The following is a 23518-nucleotide window of genomic DNA, read 5'->3' on the forward strand; positions in this document are numbered from 1 at the left end:
CTTTGAGGATGGTATTATTCCTATCCCTATTTTCCATTTGAGTGAAAAGAAAAGCAATCATGGAAAAGTTAAATAGCCAAGAGTCCTACTGCCAGTAGGAGATGAACCTGGATTCAAAACCAGATCATCTGTCTTCAGAGCCCTCCAGCTTGACCATCAGCTACACCAAGCAATAAAAGTCTTTTACTATTAATAGTATTAACATAACCGACCTCCTTAGTGAAAGTGTTAGTCACTCAGTCATGCCCAACTCTTTGCAACCCCATGGACTGCAGCCCACCAGGCTCCTCTGTCCATGGGATTTTCTAGGCAAGGATATTGGAGTGGGTTGCCATTCCCTTCTCCAGGGGATCTTCCCAATCCAGGGATCAAACTCAGGTCTCCTGCACTGCAGGCAGATTCTTTACTGATTGAGTGACAAGGGAAGACCGACCTCCTTAGGGTAACAATCAAATAAGTCCTACAAAGTAGTCAAAAGCACAGAGCTGGGTCTTCTCTTGTGGTCCAGTGATTGAGAATCTGCTTTTCAAGTCAGGGGACATGGTTCAATCCCTGGTTGGGAGCTAAGATCCCACATGCCACAGAGCAACTAAGCCCATACACTACAGCTAGAGAGTCCGTAGGCCAAACAAAAGGTCCCAAGTGCCTCAATTAACACCTGACACAGTCAAATAAATATATAAATAAATATATTTTTTAAAACTAAGGCTAATAGGAGGTCAAATATTTAGACTCAGGAATTGTGAGAAGAGGTAAGGATTCTAAAATCATCTAGTCCAATCCCCATGTCATATAGATAAGCTACTTGCCCAAAGTCACTGTCATTGAGACTTCATACTCATCCACATGATTCTCCATTCCTCTGCAGACACACAGGAAGTTCACACTTTCCAGCCCTCTGGCAGTCATTTCATTGGTCAATGGACTGGAGATGGCATTGACTGGTGTCATCTCTGGATTGAAGTATTAATATGTAGGCATTTGAGAGCAAGCGTGAGTTCTCCATGATCTCTCTGCTGTGGTGACCCCAGTAACTGCATCTCCCCCAGGTTACAAGATCGCTGAGGCACCATTTGGAAGAAATCTACCTCAGAGTCCTCAGACAGGAGTGTGCTTTGCATGAAGAAGTAAATGCCTATGTGTTAAGCAAAGATTTTACTATGGCAAAGACCCCCATCCATCTTGATTAACACAGCCACCTGATTAATGTCAGCTAATGACACTGACTCCTTACCCAAATTATAAATCTTCTTGTAAAATTTCCTTCAGTCCAATAAATGCCATGAATCAAATGGTTTTACTTTCACATATAGAAAATTGAAATTGAAGTTGAAATCCTATCTCATAATACTCACACAAATTAACTCAAAATAGATTAAAACACCTGAATAGATTAAACACCTGAAACTATAAAACTCCTAGAAGAAATATAGGGAAGATCATTGATCTTGGCAATAATTTTTTTGAATATGACCCAAAAAAGCACAAGCAACAAAAACAAAAATCAACAAGTGGGACTACAGCAAATGGAAAAGCTTCCAAACAACAGATGAGACAATCAGCAAAATGAGAAGACAGCCTACAGAACAGGAGAAAATATTTGCAATCCATATGTTAGATAAGAAGCTAATATCCAAAATATAAAGAACTCATACAACTCAACAACCAAAAAACAAACATTTCAACTGAAAAAAGCAGAGGAAATACATAGATTTTTTTTTTTCTCAAAGAGATCCAAATGATGAAACGGTATATCAAAGGATGCTCAACATTACATTTTGAAATATATTAAAATTTCTCTAATTTAGAGGTCACATTTCATGTACTCTCAACTCTAAGACATGGTTAAAATGGTGAGGAAATATAAAAGGCTCCCAGGGCACAGAAACTTATGAAAGGAAATCCATGCATTTTATACCATAGGAGAGTCTCTTCAGCTCATGCAGGGTTTGGTGATTTTTAATTTACATAACGTTCTAACCAACCATTCTTTGTCTTCCAATCCAATTGTTTCTAGAAGCAGGCATACAGAGAGCAGAAGTGACAGCTGAAAGAGGGCTCAAATGAAAAATGACTCAGTCTATGACAACAGTCAGTGATCACAGAAACAGCTTGAGTCTTTTGGTTTAATAGTCTGTAAGTCAGCAGAAGAATGTACCATATTTGAAAACATTTTCCTCCAAGATTTTTTTTTCAAGTTTGGGGTTTAAAAGAAAGAACTCCATGTTTTAAAGCTATTTAAAAAATTAAAAATGAAGATGGAGACAAAAACGAACAAATCTGTTTCCAAACGCTACAAGGTTTTATTAAGCTGGGATTTGGAGGATTTTTATTTTCTGCATTTTACTTAAACATTTAATTTTTGTGCTATGATCATGTATTATTTTTGTGATACAAAGATAATTTTTTTAAAGGATGAATGCAGGGTATGAAAAAGTCACACTGAGTAACTAATTCAACTAGGTTAAAAAAATGGTGTCAACCCTGCTAATCTACTCTTGGACAAGGACATGCTTGCATGCTTAGTTGTGTCCAACTCTTTGTGGCCCCACGGACTCCAGCCTGTCAGGCTTCTCTGTCCATGGGATTCTCCAGGCAAGAATACTTGTATGGGTTGCATTTCCTCCTCCAAGGGATCTTCTTGAGTCAGGGATCAAACCAGCCTCTCCTGTGTCTCCTGTATTGCAGGCAGATTCATTATCCACTGAGCCAATCTTTAGTTAAGTTCAGTCGCTCAGTCATGTCTGACTCTTTGCGACCCCATGAATCACAGCATGCCAGGCCTCCCTGTCCATCACCAACTCCCAGAGTTTACCCAAACTCATGTCCATCGAGTCAGTGATGCTATCCAGCCATCTCATCCTCTGTCGTCCCCTTCTCCTTCTGTCCCCAATCCCTCCCAGCATCAGGGTCTATTCCAATGAGTCAACGATTCGAATGAGGTGACCAAAGTATTGGAGTTTCAGTTTCAACATCAGTCCTTCCAATGAACACCCAGGATTGATCTCCTCTAGGATGGATTGGTTGGATTTCCTTGCAGTCCAAGGGACTCTCCAGAGTCTTCTCCAATACCACAGTTAAAAGCATCAATTCTTCAGCGCTCAGCTTTCTTCACAGTCCAACTCTCACATCCATACATGACTACGGGAAAAACCATAGCCTTGACTAGATGGACCTTTGTTGGCAAAGTACTGTCTCTGCTTTTTAATATGCTATCTAGGTTGGTCATAACTTTCCTTCCAAGGAGTATGCGTCTTTTAATTTCATGACTGCAATCAGCCAATCTTTGGCATCATCAAATGAAAAACACCACTGAAAATAGTTTTGTTTTGTTTTTTTCTTGGAAACATGAGGCAGACAGTGCTCACCTGACTCCATCTTGGTTGAACTCCTAACCAACCAGTCCACCAATGATCGGATCATGTGGTACTTTTAGAAAAACCGAGGCATCAACTAGTGTAGTCAGGTCTAATGGAACAGAGCAGGTTCTACCTGCTTATTAGTTTCTCTAATCAGTAAACAGGCTGAGCTGCCTCTTCATGACCAGGTGAGCTAAACCTTGGATGCATCCTAAAAGATCAAGGTAATCCTGAATTTGATAAGGATATTGGTGTTTTCCTAAAAGGATAGGTACCACAATGTGACATAGGGCTGTGACCATGCTGTACAAGCTATTGCCTAATAAATGAGTCCACAGATAAAGACAGGATGGAAGATTCATATTTTTTCCATTCCAGTATGTCAATTCCGAGGTTGGTATACTCAAAAGATTTAATTACTGAGATTCAGCCTGATCACTGACAAATTTAAGAGATGCCAGGGTAAACAACTGGTTTGTTTACATCAATGCATTCTTGCTGAATATCAATCAGCCTTAGTGAGCTTCTTTTTAAAACCTGGAATTATGAATTGACTGAGGAACAATTTCTTTCAAAAACCAAACCATTGAGCTATAAGCCTTTTAAATAGAATGAGAGTCAACCACACACACAAAAAAAGGGCTTCCAATCTCACCCCACACTGCTGAAAAACGACCTCAAAATATCTTGAAAGAGACAGGCCACCAATAGCAGGTTTTATGTAGGCCCTTAACAGCACCATTAAAGGGAGAAAAACACATGAGAAAATTGGCATGATGTTCCTGACAGGCCTGCCAGCACTGCTGGGAGAGGACATTGCTAGCCAAACCACAATTCCTGCCATAATCAAACTGAATTATGAAACAAAAGAAAACATCTTGCTCTAGTTTAAGCAGGTCATAAGCCAAATTATCCTTGAAAAGTCTTTGCAGGGAGAAAAAACAAACCCAATTTGTAGAAGAGAAAATGAGATGCTAAGCAATGCTTAAAATCTTGCCCAGGAAGGAGACCGCCTACATCATACACACATTGAAGGTGGAAGTAAATAAGAGGACATGTTTATCGGCAACTCTCTCAAGGATTGAGGTGTGCTTTAGCCGACTGAAACTCAAAGACATCAGCAAGATAGATGAATCATAGAAACACTGGGTGTTGAGGAGAAAATGGGATCAGTGAGGACTGTTACAGTCAGAAAGTGTGTGCCCATCTGAAGGGGACGTAAGCCAGTGTTGACAGATCTCATTTTTTATTGAAAAGTCAGTAGGTAAAGTATAATTGATCTATAATGTTGTGTTACTTTCAGATGTACAGCAAAGTGATTCCATTATACATATACACATGCAAATACATACATATACATATTTCTCAGATTCTTTTTAATCACAGCTTATTACAAGATATTGGATATAGCACCCTATGCTCTAACAGGTCCTTGTTGTTTATCTATTTTATATATAGTAGTGAGTGTGTTAATCCCAAACTCCTAATTTATCTCTCCCCTCCCTTCCCCTCAGGCTTGTCTTCTATGTCTGTGAGTTTGTTTCTGTTTTGTTAATATGTTCATTTGTATCATTTTTTTAGATTCCACATATGAGGTATCATGTGATATTTGTCTTTCTCTGACTTCACTTAGTATGATAACCTTTATGTCCAAAAAGCCAGTGATATAAGTGTTTATCTTAATTTCTTGATTTCAAATGCAGGCAAACAATTATGAATAAATATTTTATCATTATTTAGGTCAACACTATGTGTGACAAACTTAACACATGTCAACCACAAGTTGCAACCGCCAATTTAATCCATTGCTTCTTTTATTCAAAATTATTTTCTGAAATACACTCACAGACATAGAAAATAATAAAAATTAAAATGAAAAACAAAAAAATCTAGTCAGATAAGGAAGGGATGTAGAGAGAGGTTGGGGTTAGGAGATGTAAGCTTTTATGTATAGAATGGATGAACAAGGTCCTACTGTATAGCACAGAGAACTATATTCAATATTCTATGATAAACTATAATGGAAAAAATATTTTAAAAAAGAATGTATATATATCTAAATCACTTTGTTGTATAGTAGAAATTAATACAACATTGGAAATGAATTATACTTCAATTTTAAAAAATTGGTAATAAGAAAAAAAAAAGGACGCTGAAAAATATTTTGGAAGCTAAAAAATATTTTGGAACCTGGGGTTAGAGATGGACAACCATTTAAAAAGAAAGGTGAAATCCCATTTGGGAGGGAAGCAGAACCAAGGTGGTACATGGAGGTGGCAGTGGGAATGGAAAGAGGGTATACATTTGAGAAGTATTCGTGAAGCTTGTCACCAGGATTTGACCATTGCTCAATGTGGGAGGTGAAGGACACGGGGAAACCAGACATCACTTTAATTTTTTTAAGACTGAGAGAATTTGATGCCACTAACCAAAGGAGATGTGGGAAAGCAAATTGTTAAATCAGATTCAATTTGAGTACCGGCTATTCAGGCAGGTCTAAAAGCATGGAGTGAAACCTGAGGTTAATGTTTGTGACTGCAACACAAAACAAAAATCTCATGAATATAGCAATTCTTCCAAGATTCTAGCAAATTGGGGGGAAAAATGCATATGGAAGAGAAATAGGCTTAATTTCCCCTAAAAGTATTACAACCTTGTTCAAGATTTCTGGCAGAATCCAGAAAAGGAAGAAAGGTGAAAATATGGTTGCCCAAGAGTGTTGTTTTACTTTTGCATAAGAAACACTGGGAGGAATGACTCCTATTTTGCCTAATATGCCACGGCTGAGCAAGCTGAAACCTGATGTTTCATGTTCCATCTTCCAACCTCTGCTCTGTGTCTGAAGTTCGCACTTAATGAGATACATTAGAGACTCCATTAAATTATGAAATCTACTGTTCTGCTGCTGGTTGAGATAGGTTTCACGCAACAAAAGTGGGGTCTCACATACAGAGGAAAGGGGCTGGAGTTTTAGCCCTTTCCTTGGGGTCACAAAGAGTTGGACATGATTGAATATGCACGCACATCAAATTTGCATGGAGAGGATAAATAACTGTGGTTTAGAATACGGGTTTGGCTTAAGATTTCTTAAGTTCAAATCCCACTACTGCCCTAACGAGAGGAAGTCACTTAACTTCCCTATGCTTCTAGTCCCTCATCTGTAAAACAGAAATAATCATAACCTCTAAAGGTTGTTGTGAGGATTACTTCAGAAACACAGGGTAAATGCACCTAAAAGTTATTAAATAGGATTGCTTCACAATTACTCTTTTTGGTATAAATACTTTTACCAAGCACTAATGAATAATTCCTCTCATACTTTAGTCTAACCCATGAGGAGATCTCCTATTTTCTACAACAAAAATTTCCCTTGAGTAGAGGAGGAACTTTAAGACCTATGAATGAATTAATGCCTTCTGTAAAGGGAATTCTCAGAGGCCTCCCCACTCTGTGAAGACATAAGGAAACACTAGTCAGAGAGTTAACCTCCTGTGAGGTGTCTTTCCTGTATAGGAAGTTAGGCAGACAATTACTCATCCATAAAACAAAATGGACATGAGTTTGAGTGAACTCCGGGAGTTGGTGATGGACAGGGAGGCCTGGCGTGCTGTGATTCATGGGGTCGCAAAGAGTCGTACATGAACTGAGCGACTGAACTGAACTGAAAACAGAATGAAATAATGCCATTTGTAGCAACATGGATGGACCTAAATATTATCATGCTAAGTGAAGTAAGCCAGACAAGAGAAAGATAAATATCACATGATGTGGCTTGTATGTGAAATCTAAAACACAAATAAACATTTTCGAAACAGAAAGAGACTCAGACACAGAAAACAAATTTATGGTTATCAAAGCAGAAAGGGTGGGGGATAAATTAGGAGTTTGGGATTAACATATACACTCTACTATATAATATAGATAACCAATAAGGACTTATTGCATAACACAGGAAACTGATAACCTACGAGGAAAAAAAAGTCTGAAGAATATGTGTATGTGTGTAACTGAATCACTGCTGTATACCTGAAACTGCTGCTGCTGCTGCTAAGTCACTTCAGTCGTGTCCGACTCTGTGTGACCCCATAGACGGAAGTCCACCAGGCTCCCCCCGTCCCTGGGATTCTCCAGGCAAGAACACTGGAGTGGGTTGCCATTTCCCTCTCCATGTAAAAGTGAAAAGTGAAAGTGAAGTCGCTCAGTCGTGTCCGACCCCTAGCGACCCCACGGACTGCAGCCTACCAGGCTCCTCCATCCATGGGATTTTCTAGGCAATAGTACTGGAGTGGCTTGCCATTGCCTTCTCCGTACCTGAAACTAACACACTGTAAATCAACTGTACTTCAATTTTTTAAAAAAGCACACAACACACACAAAAAGAAATAATATAAAAAGCACACAACACAAAAACTACTCCTACCATGGCTGATTTCAAACAACCAAAGGAATGTTAAGTTGGAAGATCTGTGCACAATTTGCTCCAGTGAGCCAAAATAAACTTTTTCTTCAATATATCATTGTCACTACACAAACCGCCTCTTAAGCCACCAATGAGGCATTTCTCATGTATAGTCTCAGATGACACTGCTGTCCTGGGGGACACCTTTTGGAAAAGTTTGGGGAAAATTCCTTCATCTGAATGGGAAATTAGCTGAGTCACAGCCAGAAGCATCCTGCACTGCAGGGAGCCTGGGTGTCACAGGTCCATTTCTTTAGGGTGACCTCACACATTCATCGGAGAAGGCAATGGCAAGCCACTCCAGTACTCTTGCCTAGAAAATCCCATGGATGGAGGAGCCTGGTAGGCTGCAGTCCGTGGGGTCGCTAAGGGTCGGACACGACTGAGCGACTTCAGTTTCACTTTTCACTTTCACACATTGGAGAAGGAAATAGCAACCCACTCCAGTGTTCTTGCCTGGAGAATCCCAGGGATGGGGGAGCCTGGTGGGCTTCCGTCTATGGGGTCACACAGAGTCGGACACGACTGAAGTGACTTAGCAGCAGCACACATTCATGTCCAGTGACATGGCATAGTTGTCCTCCTGATTTGGAGTCTTGATTCTGGGAATGAAAAACTGGCCATATCAAAATTCTTGTTCCAATTTTTTCAGGGATACCCATTCCACCTTGATGCCTGCCCTGAGAGATGGTCCACGTAAGCTTCAGTTCAGTTCAGTCACTCAGTCGTGTCTGACTACTTGCGACCCCATGAATCACAGCACGCCAGGCCTCCCTGTCCATCACCAATTCCCGGAGTTCACTCAAAATCATGTCCATCGAGTCGGTGAAGCCATCCAGCCATCTCATTCTCTGTCGTCCCCTTCTCCTCCCACCCCCAATCCTTCCCAGCATCAGAGTCTTTTCCAGTGAGTCAACTCGTCGCATGAGGTGGCCAAAGTATTGGAGTTTCAGCTTTAGCATCAGTCCTTCCAATGAACACAAAGCTTAGTTCCTCCCATTCCTCTCAACAGGGTATTTGCACTCGATATTTGACATGTTCTCCATTTTTCTCACCCATTGTTGACTTGGCCAGTGGCTGAATTTATTTTTTTGGGCTCCAAAATCACTGCAGATGCTGATTGCAGCCATGAAATTAAAAGACACTTACTCCTTGGAAGGAAAGTTATGACCAACCTAGATAGTATATTAAAAAGCAGAGACATTACTTTGCCAACAAAAGTCCGTCTAGTCAAGGCTATGGTTTTTCCAGTAGTTATGTATGGATGTGAGAGTTGGACTGTAAAGAAAGCTGAGCGCTGAAGAACCGATGCTTTTGAACTGTGGCATTGCAGAAGACTCTCGAGAGGCCCTTGGACTGCAAGGAGATCCAACCAGTCCATCCTAAAGGAGATCAGTCTTAGGTGTTCATTGGAGGGACTGATGCTGAGGCTGAAACTCCAACACTTTGGCCACCTGATGCGAAGAGCTGACTCATTTGAAAAGACCCTGATGCTGGGGAAGATTGAGGGCAGGAGGAGGAGGAGACAACGGAGGATGAGATGGTTGGATGGCATCACCGACTCAATGGACATGAGTTTGAGTGAACTCCAGGAGTTGGTGATGGATAGGGAGGCCTGGCATGCTGCAGTTCATGGGGTCGCAAAGAGTCAGACGCGACTGAGCGACTGAACTGAACTTGGAGCTGGCTCTTGACATCTCTGCTTTAACCAATGAGGCTCAGTCTCCTGGTATCCCTTCATAGATCAACTGCTTCCTCTTGGCAAAGATGACTGGGTGGGGGGCACGCGTTTCCTCATCTTCCTGCCGAGAACCTACTTCACAGTGTGTGGAAGCCGTGCCCAGAGGAAATGTATGATATTGCTGGGAAAGCTGCAGAGTGCTGAAAAGCCATTAATTATCCTAACAGTGATCCCTCAGATGGAGTCAAGGGCTTAATTTATTTCATCCTCTTAAACTTTATACACTCTTCTATTCTGGATTACTATTTAATGAGCATATGTCAATTTGTTGTTTGAGTCCCATTCTGCTCCTCCCTGAATCACTTGTACCATCCTAGAGTTTCACACACAGAACCCTAAGTTTACAAATGATGCAACTGAGGCTCCAGGAAGTTCAAAGAGCTAGCAGGTTGCAGATACAGCATGTGAATTCACATCTTCAGATTCCAGTTGCAGCCGTCACATCTCCCTGATATAGGAGAGGTGATCAATAACATGCCCGATAAACCCTCCTCTTCTTCAACCTTGCCTGATGAAAAGTTTCCTCTACCACTCACATCCTATCTTCAAATCACCAGGCAACTGCTAAATACAAAATAAATCAATCAGCTAGTTCATAGAGGAAGTGATATGAGGGCTGAGTGATAGAAATGGCAGGATCCTGAAGCTGGGGTAGGGGGGTGGAAATAAAGATGCAGAAGGCACAAAACAAGGAGTAGACTCTGGGACTCTCTGAGGGCAGAGGCGCTTGCTGTCAGGCAGGCATATCACACCTCAAGGACGATACAGACCAGTGGTCTTCAAAAGCTTTGGCTCCTGAAACCCCTAAAATAATTTTCTACTTCCTTGTGTGTGTTTTTTTTTTATTAATTTATATTTTAATTGAAGGATAATTGCTTTACAGAATTTTGTTGTTTTCTGTCAAACCTCAACATGAATCAGCTACAGGTATACACATCTCCTCCCTCTTTAACCTCCCTCCCCATCCCACCCCTCTAGGTTGATACAGAGTCCCCCTGTTGAGTTCCCTGAGCCATACAGCAAATTCCCATTGGCTATCTATTTTACATATGGCAATGTAAGTTTCCATGGTACTCTCTCCATACATCTCACCCTCTCCTCCCCTCTCCCCATGACCATAAGTCTGTCCTCTATGTCTGTTTCTCCATTGCTTCCCTGAAAATAAATAAAAATGTGGAACGCTTCACAAATTTTCGTATCATCCTTGTGCAGGGGCCATGTTAACCTCTGTATTAATCCAATTTTAGTATATGTGCTGTCAAAGCCAGCACTCTCGTGTGTTTCAAAAGAGGAGACATCTAAAGCTCTTACATGCTGAAATACTTGGAAAAATTGTATTTTCTAAATTTCTGCATACTGTACACATATTTCAAGTTTATTTTGGCCAAAACCTTAAGCAGAAGAATCTGTATGCTAGATTTACAAAAGAATATCCACAGACCTTAGTCAAACCCATTTTTATCAAATCGGGCTGCCAAACCAGAATTACTATTAGAAACTATCAGACTTCAGTTTCAGTTTCAATACACATATTCATACATACCTTTTATCTATGTGATAACCTTCTCACTCCTTCATTGAAACTCTGAGAGAGACAAGACACAGTACTTGGCATGAGTTTGAAACCTAGAGAAACAAGATGCAGTCTGTTTCTGCTTGCTTTGGGCTTATCAGCCTCCTCTCTGGAACAATGTGCTCTGAAATCATCTCTGGAGTGATGCCCAGGAGATTTCTATATGTCTTGAAACCAGAGTGAGACTATATGCACAGAGTGAGGCTCCAGATGAGAAGTTTGCCTTTACTTTTTGAAACAGAACTCACATGGATCCTCCAGCAAAAAAAGTTCTTGGAAAGCAGTTCAAATGGAAGTTGAGAATCTGGAAGTTAATCCCCTTCAATGCTAACTATGCCCAGCAGCCCCTGAAATCTTTAGGTACCTTCACCTGCACCGCTGTGAACGATGCCTTCTAGACCCTGCTCTCACCTCCCAAATTTCCTTCTTTTATGACTCAGGATTCTCAAACCGGCCCCCTGGCCACTACTGCAGTGCCCATCTAGATTTTTCTCTCTAACCCTCTGTCTTCAGAACCTAGGCTTCAAATTCCTGATTCTCACCACCTTTCCTTCATTCTGGAAAAACGCCTTTACTTCAGGAAGAGAGATTTTAAAGAGGCACTAAACTGATTTGTATGAAGGTATTAAGGACTGAGACAGCCTATCTAAATCTTAAAGTATTGTTTGCATTTTTCAAAGAAAAACTCGTTTACCAAAAGGAGTCTCCCATGGGCTGGAAATTCAGGTGAATATATGCAAAGCTGGGGCACTGGGGGCCTCCCTCATATCTCAGTTGGTAAAGAATCCACCTGCAATGTGGGAGACCTGGGTTCGATCCCTGGGTTGGGAAGATCCCCTGGAGAAGGGAAAGGCTACCCACTCCAGTGGACACTGAGGAGGAAATATTCTAGGTAATTCCAGGATGATTAACGACCAGTTTTGATCACTGTGCTGAGAAGCAGTAACTTGTTAAGTAGGGTTTGAGCCTGACAAGGGCTTCCCTGGTGGCTTAGTGGTAAAGAATCCTCCTGCCAATGCAGGAGACACGGGTTTAATCTCTGGGTCGGGAAGATCCCCTGGAGAAGGAAATAGCAAACCACTCCAGTATTCTTGCCTGGGAAATCCCATGGACAGAGAAGTCTGTCCATGGGCTACAGTGGGCTACAGTCCACGGCTTTCAAAACAGTCAAACATGACTTAGCGACTAAACAATAAACTCGACAAGTAGCAACCCCACCCCCACCCCCGCGCTGCCACCATTTAAAATCTTGCAGGTACTAACTGGTGAAAAGATCATCACTGTCAGCTGACAGGTGTTGCCGCAGCCAGAATGGAGATGCAATGAGATGCAGATAAACTTAAGTCCCTGTATCCTTGGAAATCCCATCCAATCCAAGTTTTTGGAGTAGTTCTAGTCCACTCTAAATCTGAGTTGTTCTAAAATCAATAGAATAGAGAAAGTCACTAAAAGTGTTGGGAAAACCTAGGAGATCCAGATGAGGGGATTCATTTAAAAAAAGAACTGAGATTCTAAAGGTTATTTCAGGTCATGCTGCACACACCTGAGATGAAAGTCAAGCTGTAAGAAAGATAAAGACCACATTCAAATGCGACTGCTCTCACTCAGGTAAATCTGAAGAAGTTTGTTCTTTAAGCTTAAGAAGATGAACCTCGCTTCCCAAAATGAGGTAGGAAAGTGGATTTCTGCCACTTGGCTTCATCCATTCAGCAAATAATTCTGCAAACTCAATCCATATCTCCGAATGTAGATATGATCATTCACAGAAAGAATAGCCAAAATGATACCTTTTGAATCCTACTATAACCATGACATTCAAATGACCTGACCACACAGCACCAGAATTCAGATAAAAATCAAAGAAACTCGGCCACTGCAATCAGAAACATAAATGAGTACTAAGAATCTGTTTCCCTGCCCCTCTATTATTTCATTATAAATAGCAGCTCATAAACAGCTGTTCCTTTTCAGTGTGCAAGGGTTCTTGTTTGCAAACATGAACAACAACTGCTTTGTTCTCACGGGAGAAAACAAAACACTATCAATCAAAGCAAAGCTACGTACGTACCTAGACCCACTGCGGCAGCTGCCTGTTCAGAACCGCGTGTCACTGCTCCCTCAAGCCTGAGTGCTAGGACGCTTCTGAATCCTCGGCCCCTGCTCTTCTGAGTCAGGCTGCAGGCTAACGCTTGGAGGCTGAATGCTCTACCCCAGCAAGCCAAGGCTTGCCAACCTTAACTACTTACGTGCTGACTCACACACGGGGCAGGACACACCCCAGCCGTGCCTGCCTACGGGCTGAAGTCCTGCACCATCCTTGAAAGGTCACACCTGGAGCTCATCTCATCTTTTTGCATCCTGCATAGTCGGGGAAGGATCATTCATTATCTGACACTGAACTGCTCCTTCCATTTGATTTGGAAAATACTAAATTTTCCCCCCACCACACCCACAACACAACACTTAGAGGAGACTTTGCAGGACAAATCAGCACAGAGATGTCAGTTAGGACCTTGTTAGATGAATGATTTCAGCTTGGCTTCCCTGGTGGTTCAGGTGGTAACGCATCCGCCTGCAATGCTGGAGACCTAGGGTTCAATCCCTGGGTCAGGAAGATCCCCTGGAGAAGGGAATGGCAACCCACTGCACTATTCTTGTCTGGAAAATCCTATGAACAGAAAAGCCTGGTGGGCTAGAGTCCATGGGGTTGCAAAGAGTCAGACATGACTGAGTAACCAACACTTTGGGCAAGGAGATGCCCCCTCTTTTCTAGAAAGCTTGTAACCAGACAGAGAAACTTGCTTATACATAGTCAGCTTGGTAGTTTGGAGAAGCATCTACTAGGGCAGTGTTTACATTTTCCCTGATGTCTTTCCCAGGCTAAACCAAACATCAGTTTCCCACAAGTGTCTTTGTTTTTATCACATGGTTACTAGGATCCCTAGCGAAAATGTTGTTCATTCTTCTAACCCCTTGGGGCCCAGATCAGCAGGTATCGAAGGCAGGGAAAAGAAAGCAAAGCAAAGATTTCTAAGGTTTGATTAAGTCTTTGAAGTCCATTTCATTCCACCCAGGTCACACACAGAAGGCACAGAAGGTTAGAATTCCTAAAGAAAACCCGTACTGCTTTTCCAGTTATTGGTGGGCCCCTTGAATTAGCAGCTGCCAGGGCAAAAACTTCTCCCAGCCTAGGTCAAGTCCTTCTTTTTCTTCAGGCTCTAGCTGAGTCTAGCCTAGGATTCATATGGAGAGGAAGTTGAGGAGAGAGGAGTGTACAGGGAGGGGCATTTGTTTGGAAATGAATTATTGCAGGCAGGCAGGAAATAGACATCCAATTGTGTGGGGACTTAGCGCAAGAGTTCCCTCTTCTTCTCCTTTGACTGTAGCTTCAGAGTTGCCAGCTTGGGTTTATCAGCTGCTAATTGGGCTCCAAAGCTCTAGGGCCTCCTTTGCATCTACCTTGGGGGCCTGTAAGTTCCAGCAAAGGTAGTGCAAATCCATCTGTGCACAGCGCACAGCCTGTAAACTGAATGTGTAATAATGGTGCTATTGTAGCAATAGGAGCAGCTACTATGTTAAATGCTTACTGTCTGCCAGCCAATGAGCCGATGCTTTACCTATGTTCTGGAGCAAGAACTCAGTAGTTCTTGTCACAGAACCCGTGTTCCTCTCTTCTTCTTCACCTCCCCTGCCATCAGGAATAACCATGCAACTGGAAGACTGACCGATGGAAAGTGAGCAGAAGTGGTATGTACCAATTCCATTTTTTTACCTATAAAATCTTCCTGTGTGTGATCTTCCAGGCTCCAGGCAAAGATTTGGAGGGAGATACTGCTAGTGACCTTGGAGGTTATGGAAAGAAGAAAGTGAAAAGCCTCCATCAGCCTGAATGACCACATAGAGAGAGTTGCTAACCTTCGCAATGACAGGCATACTTCATTTTATTGCTTCACTGTATTGTGCTTTGCAGCTGTTGCAGTTTTCATAAATGGAAGATTTGTGACCACCGTGAAAGGAGCAAGTCTAAAGGAGCCATTTTTTCCAAAAGTATTTGCTCATACTGTCTCAGTGTCACATTTTGGTCATTCTCACGATATTTCAAACTTTTTTGTTATGATCAGTTGTCATGGTGATTTGTGATCAGTGAGTTATCTTTGAAGTTACTATTACAAAAAAATCACAACTTTCTATAGGTTCAGATGATGGTTAGCAATTTTTAGCAATAAATTACTTTTAATCAAGGTATATATATTGTTATTTTAGACATAATGTTGCACACTTAATAGACGACAGTATTATATAAACATAAATTTTATGTGCACTAGGAAACCAAAGATTTCACATGTCTCTGCATGTTGTTGCAGTATTTGCTTTATTGAAGAGGTCTAAAACTGAACCCACAATGTCTCTGAGGTATGCTGGTGTTTTAAATATGAGGGAAAAAATTGGATGCCAACCTAAAAATGCATGTTTCTAAATTCATTTAGAGATATGTAAGCAAAACAGTTTAAAGACCACTTGTCTATAGAACACAGACTAGGCCCATTAACCAGGTATTCGACCTCACCCAAGTCCTTTCCTTTATTTTTGATATTTCTCCTGATCAGTCTCCCACTCTGGACACATGGATTTCCTTTACGGTTCCTAAACGTACCTGTCGTATCCTACCCCTGCTCAAACTTTTACCCTCACCCAGAACACTTTCCCAACTACTCCCCACTTAACTGAATCACACCTTGCTGAAGCAGTTTAAAACAGGGTTGCAAATCCTTTGACATGCCATCCATAGAAAAGTGGGGATCTATGTCATCTTCCCTTGAGTCTGGAGGGCCAGTGACTGCTTATGTCTGACAGTAGAGACTGTAGAAAAGAAGCCACGTGACTTCTGAGGCCAGGTTGTAAAAAGTCATGCAGCATCCATGTTTCCTAGAACACTAGCTCTTGGAAATATTAACAAAATTCAACCGAGTACAGTGTAAAGATCTTACTGGGTTTCATTTAGTGATTCATGAATCAGGCAGCATGGAGATTTTGCTCCAGATTAGAAAGTCATCCCAGACTTTGGAGCAGTGCAGTTGCATAATCCGGCTTTTAGAAAGCTTACTCTAGTATCCATCACCTGAATGTGAAAGCACACACAACGCACAGGTTTTAATGTGGAGGCTTTTGCAATATGCAAGCAAGAGCCTCAGACTAGAACTCTAGAAGAGGAGATAATGTTAAGTGGTTATCACATGGATGTGTTATGAAGGCAGAGTCAGCAGGGTCTCCTATTGGGATTCATAAACAAGAGAGAAAATAGGAGTCAAGAATGATTCCAAAGATTTCTAGAACTGGTAGAATGGAGTTTACCTCTGCTGAGATGAGGAAGAATATGAGAGAAGTAGGTTGGTTGAAGAGAATCAAGCACTAAGTATCTGTAAAAAATAATTCTGGAGGGATTCTTTAGCTCAAGACCTTATAAAAATGACCAGCAGAGGTTGGTCAGAAGTGATCTAATATCTGCAAAGATAATGAGAGCAAAACTCTGTCCCAGAGGTAATAGGATTCTATGTGATACAAGGTGGACATTTTTGATAGCTATGAATTGGTTTTGATGTGAATTAGAAATATAAATTAGAGAGTCAGGCTAAAGCAATTTTTAAAGGAATTTATTGCAAGAACTGAACTGAACTGAACTGATTGCAAGAAAGGCATTAATAGTACAAGTGATAAATAGTTATGGGGGAAAATCATATCAACTATTCACCAATGGATGAATTTTGGGACAAACTGGTATATAATTTACTGTCCAATTAATTTAAGTATATTTAAAGGTCAGTCTCTGAGAAGCCTTAACCATTGAATCTGTTCTGTTCCATCCAAATTCTTACTCATTTACAGTTGACTAATTGCCTTCGGTAATTTCCCCCAAACATAATTTTTTTTTCACATAAGATTAGTGCAGGAGGGGTGTGTTCTATATCAAAGGCCAAATATAGCATTTGTAGATAATTCTCAGTCGGAAGTGAAGTGAAGTTGCTCAGTCGTGTCTGACTCTTTGCAACCCATGAACCGTAGCCTACCAAGATCCTCTGTCCATGGGATTTTCCAGGCAAGAATACTGGAGTGGGTTGCCATTTCCTTCTCCATCTCATTCAGAGATTATATGTAATTATTCAAAGTACACTCTAATTGCTCTTCTTGTAGCTCATTTCTGGAAAAGAAGATGCTTTGCTTCATAAGTCCTGCCTTAACCCCCATCCTCAAATCCCAGCAAATGGCCTCACCTGAGTCTGTAGGCAGCTCCTGTGACACCATGATCTTCAGTGCTTTCCGTTCAGTTCAGTCACCCAGTCGTGTCTGACTCTTTGTGACCCCATGGACTGCAGCACGCCAGGCCTCCCTGTCCACCAACTCCCAGAGTTTACCCAAACTCATGTCCATTGAGTCAGTGATGCCATCCAACCATCTCATCCTCTGTCATCCCTTTCTCTTCCTGCCTTCAATCTTTCCCAGCATCAGGGTCTTTTCCAATGAGTCAGTTCTTCACATCAGGTGGCCAAAGGATTGGAGTTTCAGCTTCAACATCATCCTTCCAATGAACACTAAGGACTGATCTCCTTTAGGATGGACTGGTTGGATCACCTTGCAGTCCAAGGGACTTTCAAAAGTGCTTTAGCCAACAGCATTTCCTGAGAAGAATTCCTTCCTGCTTATGGTAGGAACTGGAAAGAAGTTATCCCACGAATCCCAGAAGATGACCCTACTGCTGCACCCCCTAAATACACGTAAGTTCTTCACCCTCAATCCTCAAAGCGGCCTCTGTGAAGTAGCTACTATTAATCTACCCAACTCACAAGTAACACCCAAGGCTCAAGTACTGGCACGACCAAAATTACATGGCTGGTGAGTGACACAACTCATTTTCTGCCCCCTACTTTTTCACTGTTCAGTGGAGACAACAAGCATTTTGCTGGGTCCCTTTCTCATAGTTTTGCCTCCTCCCCAACTCCCCTCACCCTTGGGGGAAATTTTCAGGGATTACTATTTTAGCTAAGGATAAGGCTTTTGCCTTGCTGAATGAAGCATACAAATGGAGAGGAATATGGAGAGAGAATACAGAAGAGATACCTGTGCCAGTAGGGGGGCTGCAAGAGGAGGTTTGGGGGAGAGAGAAGCTGGGAGAGAGCTGGAGGAGGAGTGAGGGGTTTCTAATGGGGCTGTCAATTTCATCTTTGTGGAGCACTGGTATAATTTCCTCTTTATGAAATGTTTGGTAGAATTCAGCAGCAAACTCCATGGGGCCTCCAATTTAATTTTTTCACATCTAATTCTGATGGTGTGTGATACAGCCCTATTTCCTCAAGGCCCATGATACAGGTAATGCTGCTGTTCCATCTGGCGGCCAGCTACTTAGGTATGCTCAGTTTGTGAAAATTAATCTGTGTATACTTTTCTGTGTGTCTGGAATACTTTGGTAGATTTTCTAAAAATAGTTGCACCCTGTTCAATTTTTTTAAGTATCTCTGGTTCAAATTGACTTAATAAGGAACACTGTTAACCCACATTATAAATCCAAGGAAGGCAGCCCCAGAGTTGGTTACTTCAGCATCTAATAAAATCATTAAGGGCCCAGTTCCTCAGTGATACTAAGTCAGTTATGGCCTCAGAACTTCTAGGCATTATATCTAGACTCAACCTTGCCAAAGTGAAGCGGGTATTTTCAATGTTGGGTCCCTTTTTAAGATCAAGAAAAATTTCCTGAAAGTATAATAGGTCTGGTAATTTTTTACAGAATCAAACACACCCTGACCCAACAATCCCACACCTGGCTATTTACCTATAAGAAAACATATATACACATGGGCATACCTCAGAGATATTAATTAATATCTTTAATAGATATATTTAATTCCAAATCACTGCAATAACACAAGTCACATGAATTTCCCAATGCTTATAAAAGTTATGCTCACACTATCCTATATTAAGGGTGCAATAATAGTATTATGTCTAAAAAATGCATATGCCATGTTTTAAAAACACTCTCTTGATAAAAAATACCAACCGTCATCTGAGCCTTTCTGGTGGAGGGTTTGAAATATTGCAAAAATTACCAAAATGTGAGACAAAGGCATGAAGTGAGCAAAAGCTGTTGGAAAAATGGCACTAAAACTTGATCAATGCAGGGTTGCCACAAACCTTCAATTTGTAAAATGTAGTATCTCTGAAGCACAATAAAGCAAAGGGCAATAAAATGAGGTACGTCTGTATATGCAGGCACGTATGTATACACATGCATACACATAGAAAACGTATATCAGACTGTTCTGACCTGCTTGATTTCTAACATCCAAAATTTGGAAACAGTCTAGATATCAATCTATAGAAGAGTGGATAAACAAACTGTGGTATATTTATTCAATGAAATACTAATAAAAATAAATTATCAGTACACATGACAACATGAATAAATCTAAAAATATTATGCCAAGTGAAACAAGCGAGACAGAGTGCTTACATAGTACATGGTAGGGAAAAAAAATCAATGGCGGAAAAAAAGGATACATACCTCTGGAGTGAGAGGGAGAAAGACTGGCCAGGATTGACTGGGAAGGCATAGAGCTCTCTGGGAAGATACCAATGCTCAAGGTCACAACAGGTGTTTGAGTTACATAGATCCATGCATTTGTCAACATGGTAAATATGCACTTATGATTTGTGTATTTCTTCAGTTATAAATTTTACCTTGAAAAAACTGAACAAATTTTGAATTTTTATTAGTGAATGCCAAAGTATTTAGGCAGCAGGAAACTGACGTCAGCAATTGACTTTCAAATGAATTTGTAAAAAGTAACTGACAGATAAAAAGACAAATGGATCGGTATGTGTAAGAGCAAGTTAAAAAAAATTATGGTAGAAACTGGGTGGTGCCTCTAGGGGTTCTCAATGTGAAATTCTTCTCAATTTACTGCACACTTACATTTTTTCATAATAAAACATTAGCAAGGAATGAGTTTATAATGAAAAGGATTTCAATGCCCGATAAATTTGGAAAATATTAGTTAACGAAATTTAAGTAGATTTCCTTAAAGGGAAGATTTATTAGAGTCTTAAATACACTAACATGAATGCCGAATTTACATACATGTGTGTGTGTGCCCGTGTGTATTTTCTAACTTAGATTTTCTGCAACATTGAAACCAAACTACAAAGGAAGGGAGAACTGGGAAACAGAGAATGCTGCGCTCTCTGGTCCCCAATGGCCCCTTGCCCTCCAGGGACCACCATCCAATGCCTCTTGTCCCCGAGGCCTCAGCCCCAATTCCACCAGCTCATTTGCCTTCAGTCCTGGGCACATGATACAACCTGCTCTAAATCAGAACAGAAACCAGCAGGTCTTTCTAGTGAGCTTGGCTGCCTTTCCCGCTCTGACCTCCTTTCAGCAACAGGAAGATTGCCATCCATTCCTCATCATTTTTGTCAAATGAAAAAGACCTGGATTCAGACTCCTTTCATTCTCAAGAAGAAAATGGATTTCCTAGGGTCCAAGCAAATTAATTGTCATTACTGATTTTAATTGGTGATTAAGCTCTGAACATCTTGAGAAATTCAGCCAGTTTTGATAGCCCAGATCTACAGGAAGCCAAATTGTCACAGTTCTTCATACTCGCCATGTGTTAAAGTGACATTTCTGCTACCTTCCCATCTAATTTTGGTGACTTTGTTTGAATTCAGACTTGTGTGAATGTTAATAGCACGTGGAGGTTATATGTGCTGAATGCATTGACATTTTCTCTCCTGAAGAACCATATCACCACCCCACACCCCCAACAACAACTTTTGCTGTGTGTTGGGTGCAACTGGTGCAGAGGATTGTACCAGAACAAGACCTTCTGGCTCTATTCCTGGCTTCAATTCCTTTGCCTCCTGCAGCAGCTTCCCTCAGGGCTCAGGAAACAGGAGCCCCGGGGGAAATCTCATTAGGCAGCCCCTTGGCCCCAGGGCTAAGTGTCCACTGCAAGCTGAGTGAACAGGAACATGAGCTCTGCACAATCATCCAGTGTCAGCTCACGAGCTCAGGAATGCGCTCCAGAATCCAGGACCAGCAATGCTTCCAAAACACACATGTGCCAGGAGCACTAATTGGACACAATTCCTTTCAAGCCATTTGCTTTTACATGTTCATCCCTGGAGCCTATGGAGAAACGGAGCTAGCAACCGCCTGCAGATTCATCAGCCCGCCTCTGGTAGGGAGCCTGCAAGGGTCATTGAAACAGTTTGAAATGTTGCCTGCTGAAAGAGGAAGTTTATGCTGCAAACACTCTTGTCTTCTCACTTATCCCTGGTAGGGGCCTCAGTCACAGCCAAACACCAGCCAGAGGTCAAAAGTCTCTCGGCCAATAAGGTGTGTAATGAATACATTATCAAGTGTGGCAGTGATTTGACTGTGGCCTCTTAAAACTCAAAGCCAAAAAGGAAAAAAAAAAAAAAACGAAAAAGACAAAATCCTTACAGGCCAATGATTTCAGAGACGACTTCAAAACAAACATTTAAACATTTTAAGTCAGGTCATGCATTTTCCAAAGTGACTTTTTCCCCACTTGAACCACCATCCTAAAGTATCAGGAAGTTTTCGTTACATATCCCAATACTTGCCTTTCCACGGTCACAGGCTCTTCATTACAAAGAAAATGCATAAAAGACAGACTGCTTTGGCTGAAACAATCTTTTCCTCTCCTCTCTCAGGCTGATAAATAGTATTAGCAGAAAACAATTCAGACAAATACCAGTTCTTCCATGTGACAGCACAGAGCTGGCCTAGTAAGCAGACTCTTCAGTTCAGTTCAGTTCAGTTCAGTCGCTCAGTCGTGTCCGACTCTCCGCGACCCCATGAATCACAGCACGCCAGGCCTCCCTGTCCATCACCAACTCCCGGAGTTCCCTCAAACTCATGTCCACAGAGTTAGTGATGCCATCCAGCCATCTCATTCTCTGTTGTCCCCTTCTCCTCCCGCCCCCAATCTTTCCCAGCATCAGAGTCTTTTCCAGTGAGTCAACTCATCGCATGAGGTGGCCAAAGTATTGGAGTTTCAGCTTTAGCATCAGTCCTTCCAATGAACACCCAGGATTGATCTCCTTTAGAACGTACTGGTTGGATCTCCTTGCAGTATAAGGGACTCTCAAGAGTCTTCTCCAACACCACAGTTCAAAAGCATCAATTCTTCGGCGATCAGCTTGGATCACAATAAACTGTGGAACATTCTGAAAGAGATGGGAATACCAGATCACCTGACCTGCCTCTTGAGAAACCTGTATGCAGGTCAGGAAGCAACAGTCAGAACTGTACATGGAACAACAGACTGGTTCCAAATAGGAAAAGGAGTACGTCAAGGCTGTATATTGTCACCTTGCTTATTTAACTTATATGCAGAGTACATCATGAGGAATGCTGGGCTGGAAGAAGCACAAGCTGGAATCAAGATTGCTGCGAGAAATCTCAATAACCTCAGATATGCAGATGACACCACCCTTATGGCAGAAAGTGAAGAGGAACTCAAAAGCCTCTTGATGAACGTGAAAGAGGAGAGTGAAAAGGTTGGCTTGAAGCTCAACATTCAGAAAACAAAGATCATGGCATCTGGTCCCATCACTTCATGGGAAATAGATGGAAAAACAGTGGAAACGGTGTCAGACTTTATTTTTGGGGGCTCCAAAATCACTGCAGATGCTGATTGCAGCCAGGAAATTAAAAGACGCTTACTCCTTGGAAGGAAAGTTATGACCAACCTTGATAGTATATTAAAAAGCAGAGACATTTTTTTACCAACAAAGATCCGTCTAGTCAAGGCTATGGTTTTTCCCGTGGTCATGTATGGATGTGAGAGTTGGACTGTGAAGAAAGCAGACTCTTAAGTGCCAACAAATCATGGTAGCCATCCATGTTTTTCTTCAGTGCTGCCCTGGCTCATCCCCAAAGTGTTGTAGCCACATGTTCCGGGAAACAAATTCACTCAGAAGGACAATGCAGATGGTGGAGTGCGGTTTATTATACCGGCGGGCCCAAGGCAGAGTCTCCTCTTAGCCAAGGACCCCGACCAGTTTTTGTGAAAACCTTATATACCCTAAGTGTACGTGCACAAACCCACCTCCCCAAATTCCCTGACAATCAAAGTTAACCCGTGATTTATATGCCTTAAGCCTAGGTAGTTAACAGTGAACAATTATTAATAGGCCTGTGGTCATACCCTAATAAGCATAATAGAATGTATGATTCTATTTGGTTACACAGATAATTAGGGTATTCTTTTAGCAAAGGAAGAGCCCTGGGGCTCTTCCTCCTGGGGGCCTGGTTTTCCAGTTGGTATGTCCTTTCCATAAATACTGGGCATATAGCTCAAAGT

At 41.6% G+C, this 23518-nt stretch overlaps 1 protein-coding gene and 1 non-coding gene across 2 annotated transcripts in view; both read right to left on the minus strand.

Annotated features, from left to right (window-relative positions):
• ASAH2 (N-acylsphingosine amidohydrolase 2) overlaps window positions 1-13315 on the minus strand; it is a 90712-nt gene extending 77397 nt beyond the window's left edge. Inside the window, exon 1 of the mRNA XM_055425184.2 lies at window positions 13201-13315. The gene's annotated coding sequence lies outside the window, so the exon portion shown is untranslated. The remainder of the gene's footprint in view (window positions 1-13200) is intronic.
• LOC129556021 (U6 spliceosomal RNA) lies at window positions 10727-10830 on the minus strand. The gene has a single exon (XR_008685867.1). It is a non-coding gene; the product is annotated as a U6 spliceosomal RNA (small nuclear RNA).
• Window positions 13316-23518: the final 10203 nt, after the last annotated feature.

Source organism: Moschus berezovskii, chromosome 12 (assembly GCF_049115385.1).
Source record: "Moschus berezovskii isolate FMDL1 chromosome 12, NW_MosBer_1.0, whole genome shotgun sequence".
NCBI classification, from domain to species: domain Eukaryota; kingdom Metazoa; phylum Chordata; class Mammalia; order Artiodactyla; family Moschidae; genus Moschus; species Moschus berezovskii.